Source organism: Ptychodera flava, chromosome 22 (assembly GCF_041260155.1).
Source record: "Ptychodera flava strain L36383 chromosome 22, AS_Pfla_20210202, whole genome shotgun sequence".
Lineage (NCBI taxonomy): Eukaryota > Metazoa > Hemichordata > Enteropneusta > Ptychoderidae > Ptychodera > Ptychodera flava.
The window spans coordinates 23,057,930-23,077,617 of NC_091949.1; positions in this window are offsets into that span (position 1 = coordinate 23,057,930).

The window sequence follows — 19,688 nt, forward strand, 5'->3', positions numbered from 1 at the left end:
GCCGGTCCATGTACCGCAACAAAGAAAATAATGGCAGAATTAAATTAGTGACCTGCAGTTTAATAATTAATCATCTAATTATATTTTTCGAACCGGGAACTTTCCGGTTGGCGTCTGTCAATATCCCCCTCCATTGCCCTAGTTAACTTTATTAAGTATTAAAAAAGAACATGTTAAAGACAATGGAAATTGCCTGTTAATCATCACTTAGACTTAATTAACTGTCACGCTGGAGTTTTTTTTTCAAAGGCTATTCATTTCTAGGACTTTTTCCGTCGTAATTTTGTTCCATGCGAGTGGTTCAATTTTCATCAATATCTACATATATATTCGAGACTTCTTAAGTCTATACATTATTAATTGTCGACACAGCGGCGGAGAGCCCCAGTAAGTCTTTGCGTGCAATGCTTCCTCAACAATATTTTGTAATAACTTAGAGTGCACTCGGTAAAAGATGCACTATAGTTTATTTCAAGGCAAAGGTTACGCCACTGGACAATGTAAATAGCTATTTCTCAATACCGGTGTCTGCACTGTGTGCAGGATGTCACGTGTTCTTGATTTCTGCTCAAATACTTGCTCTTCTTTCGGTTGGGGTTGTCAAATGAACGATTAATTAATCAGAGGATGCTGTTCCAGTTTTCCCCTCGCCATCATTGTCGTTACTCGCTGAATGTATTAAACACATAATGCTTTCTTGCAGCGTTTTTTTTACCGTTCTCATTTTGGGGTTGGGCGTTTGTATACTTTTGCCCGTTTTAGCTCTTGGTATTAAAACAGGTGTGTTACCAGTGGTATGGATAACTTCACGTTATCTGTTTTCTTATTATCATCTGCGAATTCACTCAAAGATCCAATAGATATGAAGCAGCAGATTGACTCTTTACAGTATTTGAGAATTTGAGACAGTTTGAAAGTTTGAGAGTTTTCGAGAGAGAGAGGGAGAGAGAGAAAGAGTTTAGAAAGAGGGGCAGGAAAGTGGGGCAGGTAGTTAGGTATATGGAAACTGAGACATACATACATACATACATACATACATACATACATACATACATACATACATACATACATACATACATACACAGACAGACAGACAGACAGACAGACAGACAGACAGACAGACAGACAGACAGACAGGCAGGCAGGCAGGCAGACAGACAGACAGACAGACAGACAGACAGACAGACAGACAGACAGACAGACAGGAGTAACATGCAGAAAGATAACCATGTAGCAGAAAACAGAAAAATTGAGAGGAATTTGCATTAAAATTCACATTTACACCGATTTAGTGACATGTTGTGATTATGAACAAGTCTCCTGAAAAAGTAGTTGCTAATTTTTCATTTGTATCCTGCATTGTTCTTCCAGGTCAAGTTCACTTCAGTCTCACGTGACTCCGGCCCAGTAGTCGCTCACTCCATTGTACCTTATATCCGGATTGTAAAAAAAGAGACTTTCGATACATGTCACGCCGTATCCCGTCACGATGTGCATTTCTTTCCGTAAAACCACACTTTCTTTCTATATGGATCCCTTAATTTGGGGTATTCAAAGATTAAATACATCTCGAAAGGACAGGGGCCTCGATTACTGAGTTTATTTCATAGCGACGCACTCAGGCATGTAATTGCATTACTTGTTAGTGAAATTAATTCGTAGGTTTATCCAAAGGTACATATTTTCATTTAGTAAATTAGCGGCCCAGCTGGGGGGTTTCATCGAAGCGGTGGGCGAATTTCAGGAGGACGGGCGTTTATGTTGCGTGTTTATTCGCTTGCGGTTTTGTTTATCATGGGTTGATTGTGTTCGACTATGCGACGCGATCCACAACCAAAGTCGACGTCCGCGGAACGGTCACAGAAGACTGTCAACGATGCGATGTTCGGTGATAAAGCTGACGGTATCAACGGCGATGGAGGATTCATCGCCCATGGTAGCGGATGTCTCTGTGCACAACATCTACAGTGCAGAGCTCACCAAAACAGAGCTGACATACTCTAAGTGTTATTTTTACGTTACTTTTGATGTAGAAATTAGCGCTCCCGCTTTCTACCAATCATCTACCGCGACAACTGTCGATAGCTAGCCAGTGATCTGGTCTCGCTGTCTGTCACTTAACCCATGAACTCTCGATGAATCATTTAACTTTACATGTTATGCCACGATTCCGCATAATGATCTCAGTCAGATTCGAATACATAATAACAAAATACTGGTGTCAGTTATAGAAACATCTTGACATATGTATCATTGACAGTCAGACACTTCCAACGACTGTGATATGGGCTTCTCTCATGTGGATGTAGAAATATTTGTTTCAATCGATGCGACACAGGCTTTGCAAATACTGGCATGCAGGGTAAAATACATGTTCAGAAAAATTATGGCTTTTTACCTCAATATGAAAAGAATAAAACTCGGTCAAATTAATTAGAACCGATCAAAATCTAATCGAACTTTTCCTTCGTACATTTTAAAATTATATTTTGATTTAAATATATCGCGTACTTTGACCTTTTTTCCTACACGCGCATATAGTTCTTCTTTTCTGTTTTTACTTTTCAGTTTTCCCCTCTGACGATCAAAGATCTAGTATCGTTGCATATCGGTTGAGCTTCTGTGCAGATTTTCACTTTCTTTAACACGGACAGACAAACAGACGAACGAGTTCGTGTACCTCTATCCCCTAACCTTGGCGTTATTTGCTAATAACAGACGGACACGCGGTCATTCGTAAATTCGTTTTCCAATTGTAAAACAGAGAGGGGACAATTACGCTGCTTAACATAATATTTCAGCGACAAGGTGCAGAACAGAGCATGGACATATTTAGCATATGATTTACATATAAGCTATTGGCTTAAATTTCCCCATAATTTCATCAAAACTTGAGTATTTTGTATTCGACTGGGCGAGTCGTGCGTCATGCTTGCAACTCGATCGATTAGTTTCACACTTTACTCTGTCTACGTGAGACCGTATCTATACCCTAAACCATTGACTCTTTACTCCGCCCGCTCGTCACCGATTAGATTAGGCAAACGTTTAATGGGCAAAAGCGTAACTCGGGCTCAGGAGTGAACTACCGCGTTTAAACAGAGAAGCACGGTGAAATCTATTGTCCCAGCGTGTCTTGACTTAACCCTGGTGCAAGCAGTCATTGAGTAACTAAGTATTGCAACACTCAGGTACAGGTGAATTTCTAATGCGGGAGACTCCATCAACAGGGACAGTAGCTTTAGCTTTTTGCTAATTTTTTCAGTTTTGTACTAAAATTTGTCTTATTCGCCTTCCTAACGCATGATGACCCGTAAAGTATTTGCCTTAATTGACGTTACAACTTACGTACACGATGCAACGCTATTGCTGCCAAATGAATTTTTAGTTCTACTGAAAAACTTGGCATTTAACCCTTTGAGTGCTGTAATTTTGCCCGCCAAAATTTCAGCGCAACATTTTACCAATTTTTATGAATTTTTCTGTAAGTTTTTTGATAATTTTAGACCAATTGGACATCAGATTTCATTTACTACAGGTCTTTATCAAAACTTGGCAAAAATTCTGAAAAAAATTGACTAGTGTGTATTTTATAAAGGTGACAAAAATGACTTTGGCGCTCAAAGGGTTAAACGTGGTTTTGAAGGTAGAAGAAGACACTCTATTTTGCAAACGAGGAAAAATACACTGGAAAATTATCCCAACGTTACAGCTAATATGATGCAAGTCTGATAAAGTATCATTGCTCTTCCTTGTGGTCACGCAGAAAATTATAATGGTTAACCCGCTAAGAACGAACCTGGCGTAAAGAGCAAGTATTTGGCATAACTCACGTGCTTAACGGAGAGAAGCGCATTGAACAAGTGACATAGTAGAAACAAACAAGTAAACAGCGCAGCGGTCGATTGAAATTCGCATGGGAAATGATCCTTGCAATATAATTTAAAATATAATTGAAAATATTAATGGATGTTAAATTTTGTCACCGTGAAAAACAGACACACACATCACCCAATCGAGTGCTTTAGATCAAACTATGAATTATACAACCGGTGATTTTTACTTATTAACGAAACATAAAGGTTATGGGCGCCATTAGAGAGAGGATTCCAGCTTTTTGCACAAAATAGTTTCAGTTTAAATCCTGCCCTACAATTGTATGATAACGTTAATGTGTAAATTCGATCGACCATACTGGGACATGCATAATTTGTTGATCGGATCACTGCTACATTCCTTCTGGCGAAAACCAGTAATGCGAGCGAGTGCCCCCCTAAATTGATGAAGAATATGAAGCAATTCCTCTCTGATGTCCAAGGTTGCACAAGTAACAGACAAAGAACATGATTTTGATAACTCAAAAATATTCATCTCTATATATGTTTGTGTGTCTCGGTTTTCTCTCTCTCCGATGTTAACCGCCTTTCTCTGTCTCTTTCTTTTTCTCTCTAACCACTGTACCTTGTTTTTCTATCTCAGGTTCTGTTTTTTACTCTGTCTCTCCATCTCTGTCTCTCTCAGTATATTTATATGTCTGTATGTCACTCTGTCTATCTTTGTCTCTCTGTGTCATGAGTCTGTAACTCTGCCTCTCTCTCTCTCTCTCTCTCTCTCTCTCTCTCTCCTCTCTCTCTCTCTCTCTCTCTCTCTCTTCTCTCTCTCTCTCTCTCTCTCTCTCTCTCTCTCTCTCTCTCTCTCTCTTTTACCGTAACTTTCAAAGGAAATCTCCAGTCACCTTACTTTTTATTGTATTGTAACCAAGGCACATGCGAAATGTAGATGGTTGCAGGTGAGAGAACTATCATTGAGAAAAAATAAGCTTGAGTTGTGACTTTGCAATAACAGACACAGGGACGGAGACAGAGAGACAGAGAAAGGGGAGGTATTTATTATATGGGGCAAGTTAATTCCCTGTTGAAAAGTCCCAAGCATGCTGATACTTCCAACTGATATTTACAAAGTTTACCTTGAAAGTACAGCTATGGAACGCTGCGTACGCCAGCATAATCAATGGTTTCAACTGTTCGTCTGATTGCTATTTTGGGTGAATTGATACAGAGCTACTCACTAACGTGGTTCTGAGGTGTACACCATCCCTGGTGAGATGAGGCAAATTACGGGCCTTACGCCCTCTCGGGTCGCCCGTAATTCGCTTCATTCCTGCAGAGTGAAGAAGTCAATTTCTCAAGAACGGCGGACGCTCAGAAACCCAGCAGCGGAGACAGGATCAAAAGAAGCGGGGTCGTGCCGAACTTTAATCGACTTTACAGAGGCAAGCCGTGAGAGAGCGCCTAGCACTTGCCGTCAAAGGAGAGACGCTGACTCGAAAATAGCCGTCGTTTTAATGGCCGCTTTACGAAACACAATGATAAAATTCACGAGCGATTGTTGTAATACAGAGCGGTGACATTTTGCCATCGAATTAGGGTGTCCTGAGGATTTGACTTTTTCCGATTTATACGGGGATCTATATGAGGGCAGGGGATAATGAATCCTCCTCACTCAATATATTAACAGTATTAGTACACTGCTGTAATCGGATCAACAATAATGGAAATTTTAGTCTGAAATAAAATATTAACAAATTAAGCGCTTAGACGAGATGAAAGGCTGGAGTGTGAACAGCCGGTGAGAGGGGAAATTCACTGGAGGCTCCGTCCGGTGACTGAATCGTGTTGAAAGCGGTAGAGTGTAAAACCGTCGACAACAAAAGGGGGAATTTTTGCTCATGAGTCGGGATGGAAATTGAACCTAATTCCTTAATCTGATCAACTTCTTTTCTCTCTGCTAGTCTGCGGCGACTCAGTCAGCAGGGACCGTGTGTTTGTTTGTGATTTATGTTATCGAGATTTACCAACAGAGCGGCAAATTGCAACGACTGACTAAATATTTTACTCTGATAATTTTATTTCGTAAAACTTCCGGTTCAACAGTGAATTGTATATGGAGGTGCTCTAAATATACAGCACCGGAAAACAGTTGAACACATCACGTGCATGTTAGACTATAACAGGGATTGGATTATGAAGTCGACAAATTAACAAATTAATTGATTCACCGGCTCGTTAATTACCGTAAACGTTGTCGGGACAGTCAATATTCTGGCAAATGTCTCTCCTGGCGTTAACACATCCACTCTTCATGCAGGTTCTGCTCGTATTTCGCCCTAGAATTGTTCACCCTGTCAACCCCCATCAGATACTTTGCCCAAGTTCTTGTGTCTTTGCGCAAAATCAACTGGAATATTTCAAATCTCCCAGGTAAAGTAATAGGGCTGTGATGATGGCGTTGGCCTCCCTACTTCGACATGAAAGAGCACGAAGCAGGTTCCAGGCCCGCAACGGGTGATCAAAGTCAACTCGGCGACTGGTCGCGGGGATTTCTCTAACCCGATTAGCCGAGAAAAATCAAATTAGTGTTTCAGCCAAAAGAACAGCTGAAATTTCATTACGATTATTTGATTTGTCTCCTTGATTCAATTTGAAAGGATGTCAGGCAAGATGTCGCTCGCTTTTTGATTTGCTCGGCATTGTGCAGCCGACGATACGCTGCGCTGATGCTTGGGCGAACGGTTTAGTAGGCGCTCCTGAGCTGATCCGATCTGAGCATGCGCGACGCTTCATGCAAGGCATTTGAGTTATGATAAATACTTGTGGAATAAGCAAATTTATAAGAGGAAAATTCGGTAAAGTCTCGATGGTATTCGAACTCACAACGCACGGCACCCTGTTACCAAGCTAGCGAAGACATCACAGTCCGAACCATTCGGCTAAATCCCCATCCTGTCTTTTAAAGTTAAAATTCCAACAGTTCATCGGTATCGAAGGCCATAGGGAAGAGCTAATCGATCGCCTTATTAAATCGAAAAGTTAATATTTCCCAATTTTCAGTTATATGAGCATAGGCACAACAGATTAGATGTTAATGGTCGTACACACAATGCAACTCTAAATTTATGCAACGGAAGATGCGTAATGGGGTCTTAAAGGAAATTTTGTGTGGTTTCTTTAATTTTGGATAATGTTTTCCATTCTGTTGAAGGTGTTAAAATTTCTCGATCTTGAAACACAGCTTAAATATATTTATTTACTTAAAGTAGGTGTGAAAAAGAAAGTACATTATTTCGTCGTTTTCAAATGGTATGTTATGGAGAAAATATAACGCAAAAATGCCATTTGAAAGAAAAAAAGGCAAAGAAATGAGGTGACTTTTCAGATGCACTTGCGGAAGAAGTGTAATGGAACATAGCCGCCATCTTTTCAAATTATTTCGGTCATTTTCTTTTCACTTGAGAAACTATTCATGTTGTTCTACTCACTGAAACATGGTACATTGTCTCTCGCCAGATCTTTACTCGCTCCGTCTCTCCTCGTCACTTGCTGATATAGCTTGATTTACGGTGCAAACCTGAAATGAAGCCATCAATATGTTTACATGGATATACGCTAGGTGTGAGTATAGAGCCCTGGTTGTCGGTAATTCAACATGTTTAAACCTTTGATTGCTGTAATTTGTCCCGCCAAAATTTTAGTGAAATATTTTACCAAATTTTGTGAACTTTTTTGTTAGTTTTTTCATAATTTTGGACCAAATGGATATCACATTTTATCGGCTACAGTTTCTTATCAAAATTTTGTCAAAAATCAGAAAAAAATTGACTGTGGTATATTTTATAAAGGTGACAAAAATATACTTTGGCGCTCAAATGGTTGTGTATGTAGAGCACATTAACAACTTCTCTCACATTAAACAAAAAAGATAGCGACTTTGTCCATTGAATTTAACACTGTCACTTCCTTCTCCGGATTGTTTTATTTCTTACCTGCAATAAAACTGAAAGGTAGCCTACAACTTGACATTTACAACCATCAATTTAAACACGCATGGAACTTTAATTTTTATAGAAAAAAATGGACACTTTATTTTAACGCTTATAGAACTAACAAATATAATATGCAAACTATTGGTTCTGAGCAAAATATAATTTCCATAAATCTGGCCCATTCTTAATAGTTTGCAGCAGACGACTTTATGATGGTGAAATAGGGTTCTTTTAACCAAGGCGGGTGTTATTGTCGGCTAAACCGGAATATCCTCTTAATACTTCAATTGTTAATGTTTATCGCCCGATCACAGGGTTGAATAACGTTTTGCAAAGATAGGGGTGTGAAACTTATATGCGGAATGAAATTTCATGCTAATTCTGTCGGAGTTATCAACGTTATAAAGTAGTCCGCTAAACCTATTAAATGACGTTTCTTGAAACAAACAAATCTCATCAAAAAATTTTGAATGTGAAGCAAGGTAAGTCTCGGAGCCTGCTTCATGCTTGCATACAAGCGCCGTCTTCCGAGTTCTGAAAAGTTGACAAAAAGACTTTGTTTTTCTTCAATAAGCGCTGCTTACTTGATCGGCTTATCTCTCGCATGAAAGCGTCATTTGTACCGTTGTCATGGAAACATGTCACCTTTGACGAAAGTTTCCAGCGAGCAAAATCAATAATACATCTACGTCATCTTCGGATCTTTGATAAAGGACAAGACAATTGGAATTCTATAAATGCTGATTAAATCTAAGCAACAGCTTTTGTGCTGTATGATATATAATGGTCAAACTTGACCGTGGAGTTAACTTAGGTGGCGCATCTCAAGAAAATCAAAATTATCTGGTTATTCCAAATAAATCACACAAAAACACAATGTGTTAATTATTGAACATACGTTTAAGAAAAACAATACATATACATACATACATACATACATACATACATACATACATACATACATACATACATACATACATACATACATACATACATACATACATACATACATACATACATACATATACATACATACATACATACATACATACATACATACATACATACATACATACATACATACATACATACATACATACATACATACATACATACATACATACATACATACATACATACATACATACATACATACATACATACATACATACATGCCTTGCAAACGTCCTATCTTCTTCAGTGATAAAGAAAATTAAGAAATTTAAACTCCATGTCCTTGACTTTCATACATGTCACTGGAATGTTGCGCTATATCGCGCTAATTCCTACCAGCGAAATATTTTGAAAAACATAAAACTTAACTATCACAACATTTTCAAATCTAACCTTAACCCTAAGTCGACAAGTGATAGTTCAGTCGTGAACTCTGTTTCGAACAAGCCGACAAATGGCAACCTCTGGCGATGGCGCGGCATTATTAAATTCTCCGGGTCAAACAAATTTAATAATCGTTATAACAAAGTCGGAAATTGAGTCGAGACTCAGCCGCTGGCGAGTCGAGTTTGATTCGCCGTGCCTCTGCCAGCGCAGAGCCATCAATTGATCGCCGATTAATGCGTAAAAATTAGCGTCCATTTGAGGCGAAATAAAATTACTTGTTCCCTCAATGAGTGCAGCTAACGAACCACCCGATTGTATGTTGACCTATCCTACCCTCGCCCCCGACGCCGTAATTTTCAGTTCGAGGGACTCTTGTACTCAGACTTCAACAACAAAGATCGTTTCTTGACGAATCAGAGGCGAATCTAGACACCGCGCTTTGATCGCTGCCCTTTCAGCCGTCGCAATTCTCCTAAATCGAGCATTTTACGCGGGAAAACATGAAACGCCGTTGCCGTTTGTCACGATCACGTGGCCAACTTATTTACTTCACTTCAGAAAATGTATGCGGAACCATGCCTTATAAGCCATGTGTTTGCTTTTATGCGGCCCTTATTCCCACGAGACTGGCTTGAAAAATGGAGGGGCGGAAAGTTTTCTTATGCCATAATTTCATATAATATTTAACAGAGAAGCAGATTTTTATTAAAGTGTTTTCATATCTTATTTTTGCAAAATGAAGTTCCTAGACGTATCATGTAAGGTTACAAATATTTGTTAACTGTTTAACATTAAAATAGTCGTTTTAAAAACTGATGCCCAGTACACTTTTTATGTAGACTTTAAAAAGACCCTTACATGAATCCACGATCGTCTGCTACTTTGCTTGATAGGATTTTGCTCAATCAAGATTTCAAAAACACCCGAGATAGACCTGTACCATCGTATCCGCTCTTGTTCCGTTTTCTAAGCACTACATGCACTGACACAAGGTCGTTCCGGTTTCGGTCTTGTGGTCCGCAAAAGTGACCGGAGTCGGATGAGATGCTAGCGACAAGAGTGACTCTCTCAGTTGATCGAAAATCATAGTGACAAGTTCGTATTTTGAATCGCAAAATCCATGGTTCAACCCCCTGTTGATTGAAAAGTGATTTTTTTCTCCGAATAAAAAAGAATTTTCTTTTTAGTACAAAATACGATCTAGTTGCCCAGGTTATGAACAGCAGTTCTGAGCTGCTTAAAGGGCGCGTGCGAAGAGATGCATCAATTTCGATCGCGATCGCGTTTTCCCGCGCGTGACGAATGGCGGGACTACAATCCCCGCAACTCAGACACCCGTTGCAAAAATTACACATGCATGTACCCCAATGTTGAAATTACATGAGCACGCGTTTATGTCATATGTACTAAGTGTGCGGAATGAATCGCAAAAATATTCATCCGAACAAGAAAAGCATTTTTATTTTTTTCGGAATCCCTTGCTACCACGCCTGTTGTAAGAAATACTGAGGTAACTGTCATGTTATTACATATATTTATGATAATTTGTTTGTATCCATTGAGAGGTCAGAGTTTAATTATCCTTCGACATTCTGTCAAAACTTGAGGAGATAAACGACTTAAAAGTCGTCGGGTCAAAATGAGAGGAAAAAAATTAAATTTGTCACTAAATCCAAAATAAATTAATTATCAGACTTAATTTCATTTTTGGCGGAGATGTGTTTTTTTTGCATTTTTGTCAGACATCGATCTAATACTTTCGATCGAATCGAACCACACTCTCTCGCCGATAAAGTCGATAACATTACTTGATCTATAAATCTGAGTATTGCCATCATGTTTGCCGACAGAGAGCTTGGAAGAACCTCTGAGCTCATTCGGCGGCTTTTCTAAAGCAGATGTAGAGGGATTCCCCTCCAGTCCTGTCAGTGCGATAATCGACATTAATATTGCATGGCCACTAACTTGTCAACTGGAGAAGCGATTTCTACTTTTTTTAACTTCCAAACTGAGCATGCTCAGTGAATTACCCACAAACCATCGCGTTCGGCCCCCCTTCTGTCGATTTCAAAGATAACGGTTTCAAAACATTTGCGAGTGTTACGTCACAGCTCGCTCACGGGAGCGCATCATCTGATTGTGCATAATTAAGCCAGGTTGACGGGAAAGATGAAATTTCAATTAATGCATTTTTTAATGTCTAATAAACTGATCGGTAAACGCTTTGCAATCGAGCGGAATGTCTAACTTAATAGAATAACATGTTTATTCGATTACTCAGGCCCAATTATTTCATCACCATATGCACCTGTGCCGCGGGATCCCGCGAGAATGCCTCCAACCGTGCCGCGAAATCCCGCGAGACCCGCCATGCCTGTATCTAATGCATTTGCGATTTGCTCTCTCTCCTCTGCCATCAATATTTCATACGTGCAAGCTGTGTTGAATGGACGTCAACGCCGAGATACTATGCGGATATCGCCGTTTCTCCAGTAGTTTCCGTAATTGCAGGACACGGGTTAATATCTAGGGCGTGTCTCGGGTACCCGGCAAAGGCTATAACCCCTTCCTAATCTGCCGTATCGAATCTCGGTGCCGCGTAAGCCGGCTTCAACCGTGGATCAACTGAAGTTATAAATCGTAGTCACAGTGGATGCGTTTGATTCGTACAGTTACATCAATTCTAAGGTGATGGACTACGCTGTGATTTCCTCAGAAATCACTGAAACTTGAAATCACTCCGACCAATCGCGAATCAACACTCAATGTTTAATAAAATATCCACATATTGCCGATTACAATCGCATAACATTTTCTCGTTTAATTATTTCAAAGAAATATTTGTCTCTATATAGTGAAAAAACTCTTGTGGAGCCTACGAACAAGTGCGTAATTCCAGCACCAAGCGAAAAAAATTGGAAACACCCACTGTGTCAACATTATAGCTGTTACCAAATGCGTATATCACTCCCTGAAGGACGCATCTAATCTTACTTTTCATAGTGACAATTTATTTCAAGGGTTTTCCAAATACCATTTCCTTAGTCCCGCCTACCGCTTCGTCCTTGTATGCATAATTAACTACTAGGGATAACATATTTCGTTCTATAAAGTCGGTACGTAAATACTTACCCCCTCTTACGGCAAATTCGTGATGTCCGGCACAACATTGACGTCAATAGTGACATCGGCAAGATGCGCCAAAACTTTTAAAACACCTCTGCGAAATTAATGTAATAGATATAGCCTTGCTTAAACCTACCGTATCTGAAAATTCAGAAAAATCCCCCTATCCTTTCTATGACGTAAACAAACACCCTTAATATAAATTATTTGAGTTGTCAAATCTAAAATCTGGTCTAGCCAGCAGGGGGAATACTTTAAGGAACTGTTCAACATATAACGCAATGGATTCTGTAGTGTACGGTGATAATATATAACGCCCACTAATATCGTCGCCGCATCGGCAATACACATGACAAAAGTGTCAAGTATGGCGATAAAATCAGAATAAACCTTTCTAATCGCTTTCCAATTGAGTTTCACGCTCTCTCACTCACACTTTCATCTTCTCAGAAATATTTTATGACGCTTACTTTATCACTTTATCAATATTGTACGCGGCCGTGGAATAATTCAGAACCGTTGACGATGTGGAAAACCGATCGAATGTTACAACACGGCTCATATAGGATTGATTGAGATATGAGAGAGAGAGAGAGAGAGAGAGAGAGAGAGAGAGAGAGAGAGAGAGAGAGAGAGAGAGGAAGAGAAGAGAGAGAGAGAGAGAGAAGAGAGAGGAGAGAGAGAGAGAGAGAGAGAGAGGTGGCGGGAGGGACAGACAGAGACAGAGACAGAGAGACAAAGACAGAGAGACAGACTGAGAGGCAGACAGAGACAGACAGAGAGACTGAGACAGACCGACATACAACAGATAGACACAGACAGACAGACGGACGGAAGTGAGAACGGGCGAGCTGACAGACAAATAATCAGAAACGAAGACAGGGACAGAAATACATATTTCACAGAGTTAAACAGGGAGGAAGACATTGAGTGAGAGACATAGACAGAGACATACACACAGAGAGATGGACAGAAAGGAAGAGAGAAGGAATGAGCGGAGGGAAGGTTTACTTAAACAAAATAAAGCAAAATTTACCAAAAAGTAATTAAGAAATAAACAGTGACTGTGAATTAAAATTCGACAGAGAAAAGAAATGACTATGAGAAAGATTGAGTTGAAGAAGCGGAAAATAATGCATAAAAAGTAATTCTATGGCACTAGGAGAATAATCATATTAAATTCCTGGATACCTGAAAACGCGCTAACACAGTGTATATATGAAAATGTGAAGAAAATTCGACCTGTATATCCACTTTTTTTCTCCGTTGATTTGCCTAATTTTACTTTCTCATAAAACAATTAAGTGAAGTTGACACACTTAATGATTTTATCTTTTCCAAGTAAATTGACTTGCGTAACCTCATGATATTGGCGCTCATTGAAATTCTATTTATCCTGCCTAAATAACTGCTCACGTGATTAAATTTCTTTTTGTGGGAAAAGACATTCAAAGTAATCAAGCAAGTCTACATCAGAGTTTTCATAATTTGCTTTATTGGATGGGTGTGAATATTCGATGAAGAGAACGCCGACAGGGAGGAAGCAATTGCCTTTTTATTAAACTAAATTGCGTTTAAATTACACTTGTTGGCATGAAACGAGCGAGGTTGTGATTAAACGCCGTAATTGGTCAATAACAGTCACGTGTTGTGAAAAGGCGCGAGACGGATACAAATGTGTTTTGCACGCTCTCGGCACAAGGCTTTGCAGACACTCAACGTCGCCTTTTCTATATGGTCCGTTCATGTTTACATTTTCGCCGTTTCTTGTTCAAATGGCCTCCTCTTAATGGAAAAAAGTTTTGTACCTCTGAAAAAAATATATTTCACCGAAATATATAATTATTGCACTGTGTAATGATTTCAGTACAGTGTCCGCAGTGATACGTTAAATACGACACAAGCAACATCGCAGTTCATTTAAACTGAAAGACTGCAAATGCCATTGAACTTCAAACTTTTCTCAGCCAAAGTCAACATCTTGTACATTCAACTTTGAAAGGAAGTTCTAATGTGGAGTTTTAAGGTAGTGCGCACCATGAAATTGAAAACTTGAATTGTTGCTAAAACTTTCCCCAAGGAAATTTTAAACCTTACACTTTCAAATTCAAGAATAAAATTCAGGGGTCACCGTGCAAAATTTTTTACAGATCATAAACAGAATACCCAATATTTACCTATACTTGAAATTCAAAATGGCCTCCATCCTTACGGGGAAAGATAAAATTTTCGATTTTCAAAAAAAATTACCAGGAAAGAAATTGTATTCTCTACATTAGCTTCCACAGGTAATAGACCAAAAATGTATTATGAATGTTTGAGAGTCCAAATATCTGTCGCCTAGTCGGATTCTACCATGAATCATTCCAACTGATCCATTGGAGAGAAAAGGAAATAATTAAAGGATAAACGGTAATACCTTCTCTTAAAGGTATACAGTCACCTGTAATCTAAATATGCTCATATATGGTCAAAGGGGCATTCCTTTGTATAACAAAAACATTCAAATGCCCATGTGAGGGCACTGTTTTTAAAAAGCGGCCACCCGCTTAAAATCTGTCATTGGTTAGATTTTCTCTTTCCATAGTAACTGTGGCAAAATTGGAACAGGTGACAGTATACCTTTAAAGGTATACGGTCACTTGTAATCTAAATATGCCCATATATGGTCAAAGGGGCGTTCCCTGGTATTCAAAATGCCCATGTGATGGCGCTATTTTTAAAAAGCGGCCACCCGCTTAAAATCTGTGATTGGTCAGATTTTCTCTTTCCATGGTAACTGTGACAAAATTGGAACAGGTGGCAGTATACCTTTAACGGTTTACATTCTTGATATTTTATTTACTTTTATTTTCTTAATATTTATTAAGATTAACAAACGTAAACTGAAAAAAGACCTACATCATAGGATTTGGTGACCATCCATGCTTGAATATCCTCGTAGATATGCGAAACATTTTCAAACTCAGGTGTCATTGTACGCTATCATCATCGCATCACATACTCATCCTGTAGTCTGTTTACTGTCGTGCATGTCAGTATTTAGCAAAATTTCTAAAGCGTATATTTCTTTAGTTGACCTGTGAGTCGCGATCTGTCGAATTCGAACCTGTAGGCCTAAATACAAATTGCAATCTATACTTTTTGTCAGAGCCCTTAATGTCTCTTTCAAAGTCTGTGTCTGCAATCCAATTAAATCTGACTTATCCGTTTCTCCATTGATGCCTGATTTTAACCCAGTGTTCATACTCTCTGTGGCCATTTCGCCATGCGAGAAACACAAAAACGGTGTAAACAGACTTTGTCACGTCTTGTTCTCGCTCTCTTTAAACGGTTGGCAGTGCCGAGTAGTCATTAACAGCGGTCAGGCAAAGATTACGGCGCTGATTGGGCCCAATTGGGTGAAATCAATTCATAAAGCGAAATCACTCCCATTAATTAGATTTCACACTCGTCTTAAGTGATCATCATGAAATTATCAACTCCGACTACCGAAACCACTTGGCGAAGTGAACATTACTCGAGCGAAGTGATGGCCGTCGCTAATTGCGTTACGTGTATTAGTCACTGTAAAAATTGACTGACGCCTGAAAAGGTGTACGTTTCATGCATTGTTGATTTCTAAATTCACTGTAATTAGGCCAATTTCAGGCGTTTAATTACCGCTTCTAGATTGCATTTGGCACAGGCAAAATTGAGTTTAGCATTAATTTTGAATAACAAACCCGAAGGCGCAATATTCGTGTATTATATTAGACGGTGTAGTTAATTAGATGTAAATTGTCGATACCGCCGAATGATTCAGTCAAGTGACACGCTACGTTGAGTACGTCTCTTCCCTGTGTGTTCGTAGAACCTGTTGGATCTTGGAGTGTCTGATAAGTTGAATCGCGTCACACATTTCTACTTATGCCTCTATTCCGTACAGTGAAACCTCCTCAAGCAACTATAGTTTGTGAATGTAAGTTGCATAGTTTTCTGCGCTCGTAGTTACAGTATAATCCAGGTAGTATGATCTAGTTTTTCTCTGCCGGTTCTCAAAGATATTGACTTATGTATTTTGAATAGAATTGCAATGAAAAGACAATATGAACACGGTATTATTTCAAATAATACTCTCTCTCTCTCTCTCTCTCTCTCTCTCTCTCTCTCTCTCTCTCTCTCTCTCTCTCTCTCTCTCTCTCTCTCTCTCTCTCTCTCTCTCTCTCTCTCTCTCTCTCTTGTTGAGTGAATATACAGTTTCCGCTTTCAAAATGGTCTTCAACAAACTAAAATAAACACTTTTCGGAAAAGTGATCACGATCAACCATCGACCAATAACCATCGACTAATCAGCCCACAGCATCTGTTTCATTTATCTGTGCATTTTTCACCACCACCATCATCACCGGAAACCAGAGCCTGAAGATCGTTTGATACCAGAAAGCAGTCACACCCAGACACACAGACACAAAGGCTTAGTTAAGATACAGTCGATTTGATAAACAGGACACGATACTAAAAAAAATAATACCAAGCGGTGTACTAATTATTGGATAAATTGTCAATCTAGACTCAGTCACCTACATACAGCAAATGCATTAGGAGAATCAACATCAATTTGTGTCTTGTTATGAAAGAATCTCTTAGAGGGCATGAGAGGACAACAAAGAAGGTATACGGCGAAGTTAAAATCTGAAACGAAAAGACGGGTTCTGATAGCAGAGATTAACTGATATCAAGCCTGCATTTTTGCTTGTTTCCACCGTGAATGCCTGGATGGTGTTCATTTCTACCTCTGGGAAATAACGTATGAGAGAGAATAACTTTGTATGGGGCTAATACATTAATTGAAATGCGGCGTAATCCTGGAAAATAAGTTTCAATCTAGGGCCGTTGAAATGCGAACACATGGAACGCACAACAGATCAAAGGGGTACCGGTTATCCCCGCGGACCGGGCTGAGCACAAAGACAGACAATGGTTCTGGAATCCGGACGAGGCAGGTCGAGATGGAAGGGCTGGAATCAGGGAAGAGGACGAGTCCCGGGAAAGGCTGTGATAAATCTCGCTACAATAGGAATTAATTCGATAAGAAAAGAATCAATTTTCACCAAAATCAGGCGAAATTGAATCTTTATTTTAGCCTATTAAGGGTATTCTCTGGCTTCAATTTTAGGGTCTTTTCGGTTTGTAAGGACGCACGTCATGCTAAATCTTTATGGAGTACTTCGTTTCCCTACAGCTATAAATACGGATTGCAGATGTGCCCGCTTAATATCTCCAATTCTCATCTAGTTCCTTGCCTTGTGTTTTCATATTGCTTCGTAGGACGCATGTTTAGAATAAAGCATTTTCTGGGAGTTACGATCAATATTTGTTCGTTTAGAGGATTACAGTCACGTGACCGTAGCAAAGAGAGCACGGGTCAAGAACCGGACGTTTGCGTGGAGGAGACAGAGTAAGAGAGAGAGACGGGCAAAGACAGACAAACAGACACACACACACATAAACAAAGACACTGAGGAAGACCAGAGAGATCTTAACGAAGTCCATTCTCAAGTTGATGTGTTACAATGTAGCCCTTTAACAATGACGTAATCTCACTGGGCGATTATTAGCATATAATTTGCATATCCCGATATGTTTTCATCGGAACTAATTTATCACGATTGATATTCTGGGCGAGTCTTGCCTACAGAGAAATTCTAAGAGTCACGCTGCCTTAATTGTGACGAGTGTGTTCGTCGGATCATACTGGAATGGAAGCATAGGATGGTCGGAATCGATCTAATAGTTGTCCGAAGGGGGACAGTTTTGATTCGGGTACAACGTCAATATTCCCTTGATAAAAGGGAAGCCGAACTCGACTTCTACAGGCATGTCGATTCAATGTCTTTTGTTGCCATGGGAATGTTACATGATTTGAAACCCGCTGAAGAGAATTAAAAAGCAGTTTTTGTCTTTGGTCGTTGAAGATCAGCTTTCCTTCTGCGAATAAAAAAGCAAATGTCATCTGATTAATACCTAGTACATTTTATGACTGACCAATAGAACGCATTCCTCGTTTAGAGGAGTGTTGATAGGCAGTTGGAAGTTGAAAAATATTTTATAGTTGGAGGGTCTGGTCACTCGTGCTTCGTCATCGAAACATTCCCGGATACCAAGTCATCTTAACTTATGTTTTCTCGTAACTACCACACTAACTTTTTAGACAATTTGATAAATGTTCATAAAAATCGTCATTGTCGATATTTTTTCTACTTGCGTCATATCTTACTTTGCAAACTGAATCATGCGTACATTGTGTGTATCTCCAAAATTCAAATTCGGCAGTTGGACAGTCGTTGAATGTAAGGAATAGTTAACTCATCTTGGTAATAGTGGTCAAAAATAGGTGGATTAATTAAAAGGCAGACACCATAAGGTGAGATGAGTTGGAAAAGATGAAGAGAGGTATCTATAGGTACGTAGGTATGAAGGTAGGTGGTTAAGCACTTATTGCTAGTGTAGGCAGGCAGACAGATTGATTAATTGATTGATTGATCGATAAGTTGGGCAGATAGGTGACCGAGCAATTGAGTCATGAAGATTTCATAGGCGAAAAGCTTAAGGAAATCACGACTGTTCGTTGTATTTCCCGGGTTCCCTGGCTTAATTGTTCAGACGAGGTTGACGTCGGCTCGGCTCCGAGAGGTCAGAGCTCGCGGGGTCAGTGTCAGCTATCCACGTACTTACGTGGTGCGATCAGGCGAAAGCCGATTGTCAGAGGCCCCGTTACCACATGAAACATCGTCAAAAGCTCAGGAGCGGTCCCGACCAGGCATATATGACGTGAGATTTTGCAGAATGTATAATAAAATGACATTATTCGATATATTAACGGTATTAGCGGAAGGGGCTAATCGGATCAACAATAATGGAAAATTTTCGTCTGAAATAAAATATTAACAAATTAAGCGCTTAAGGAGATGAGTTGGTAATGTGTGAACAAGGAATGCAATGCATTTGTATGGAATCAGCCTTCTCCGTCGAAATATGATTTTAGCGGGATTATGCGAATACCTGGGTAAAAATTGGAGAACATAATTTTCTCTCGGGATGGTCGACAAAAAAGAATCGATTTTATGGATCCGTTTCGGGTATTAAGTACTTGAGAATTGAAAAAAAACGTATTGGAGAGCATGTAACGTTCAAATTGGTGTGAATTTTTAGTGTTTAATACAATAACGGCGCTGTCCCTGGTTGGAAGTCACATGGAAAATGTATGAAGTACTCCATGATTCGGTTTTTTCGTGATTGAAAAAATAAATAGTGCATTATTTTCGCGTTTTCAGCTGAGCTGTGCCCCACAGCTAGCTAAGGGGTTGCAATGGCCTGCATTGGTATTGTAAACAGCAATTTCTTCTGTGGAAACAGA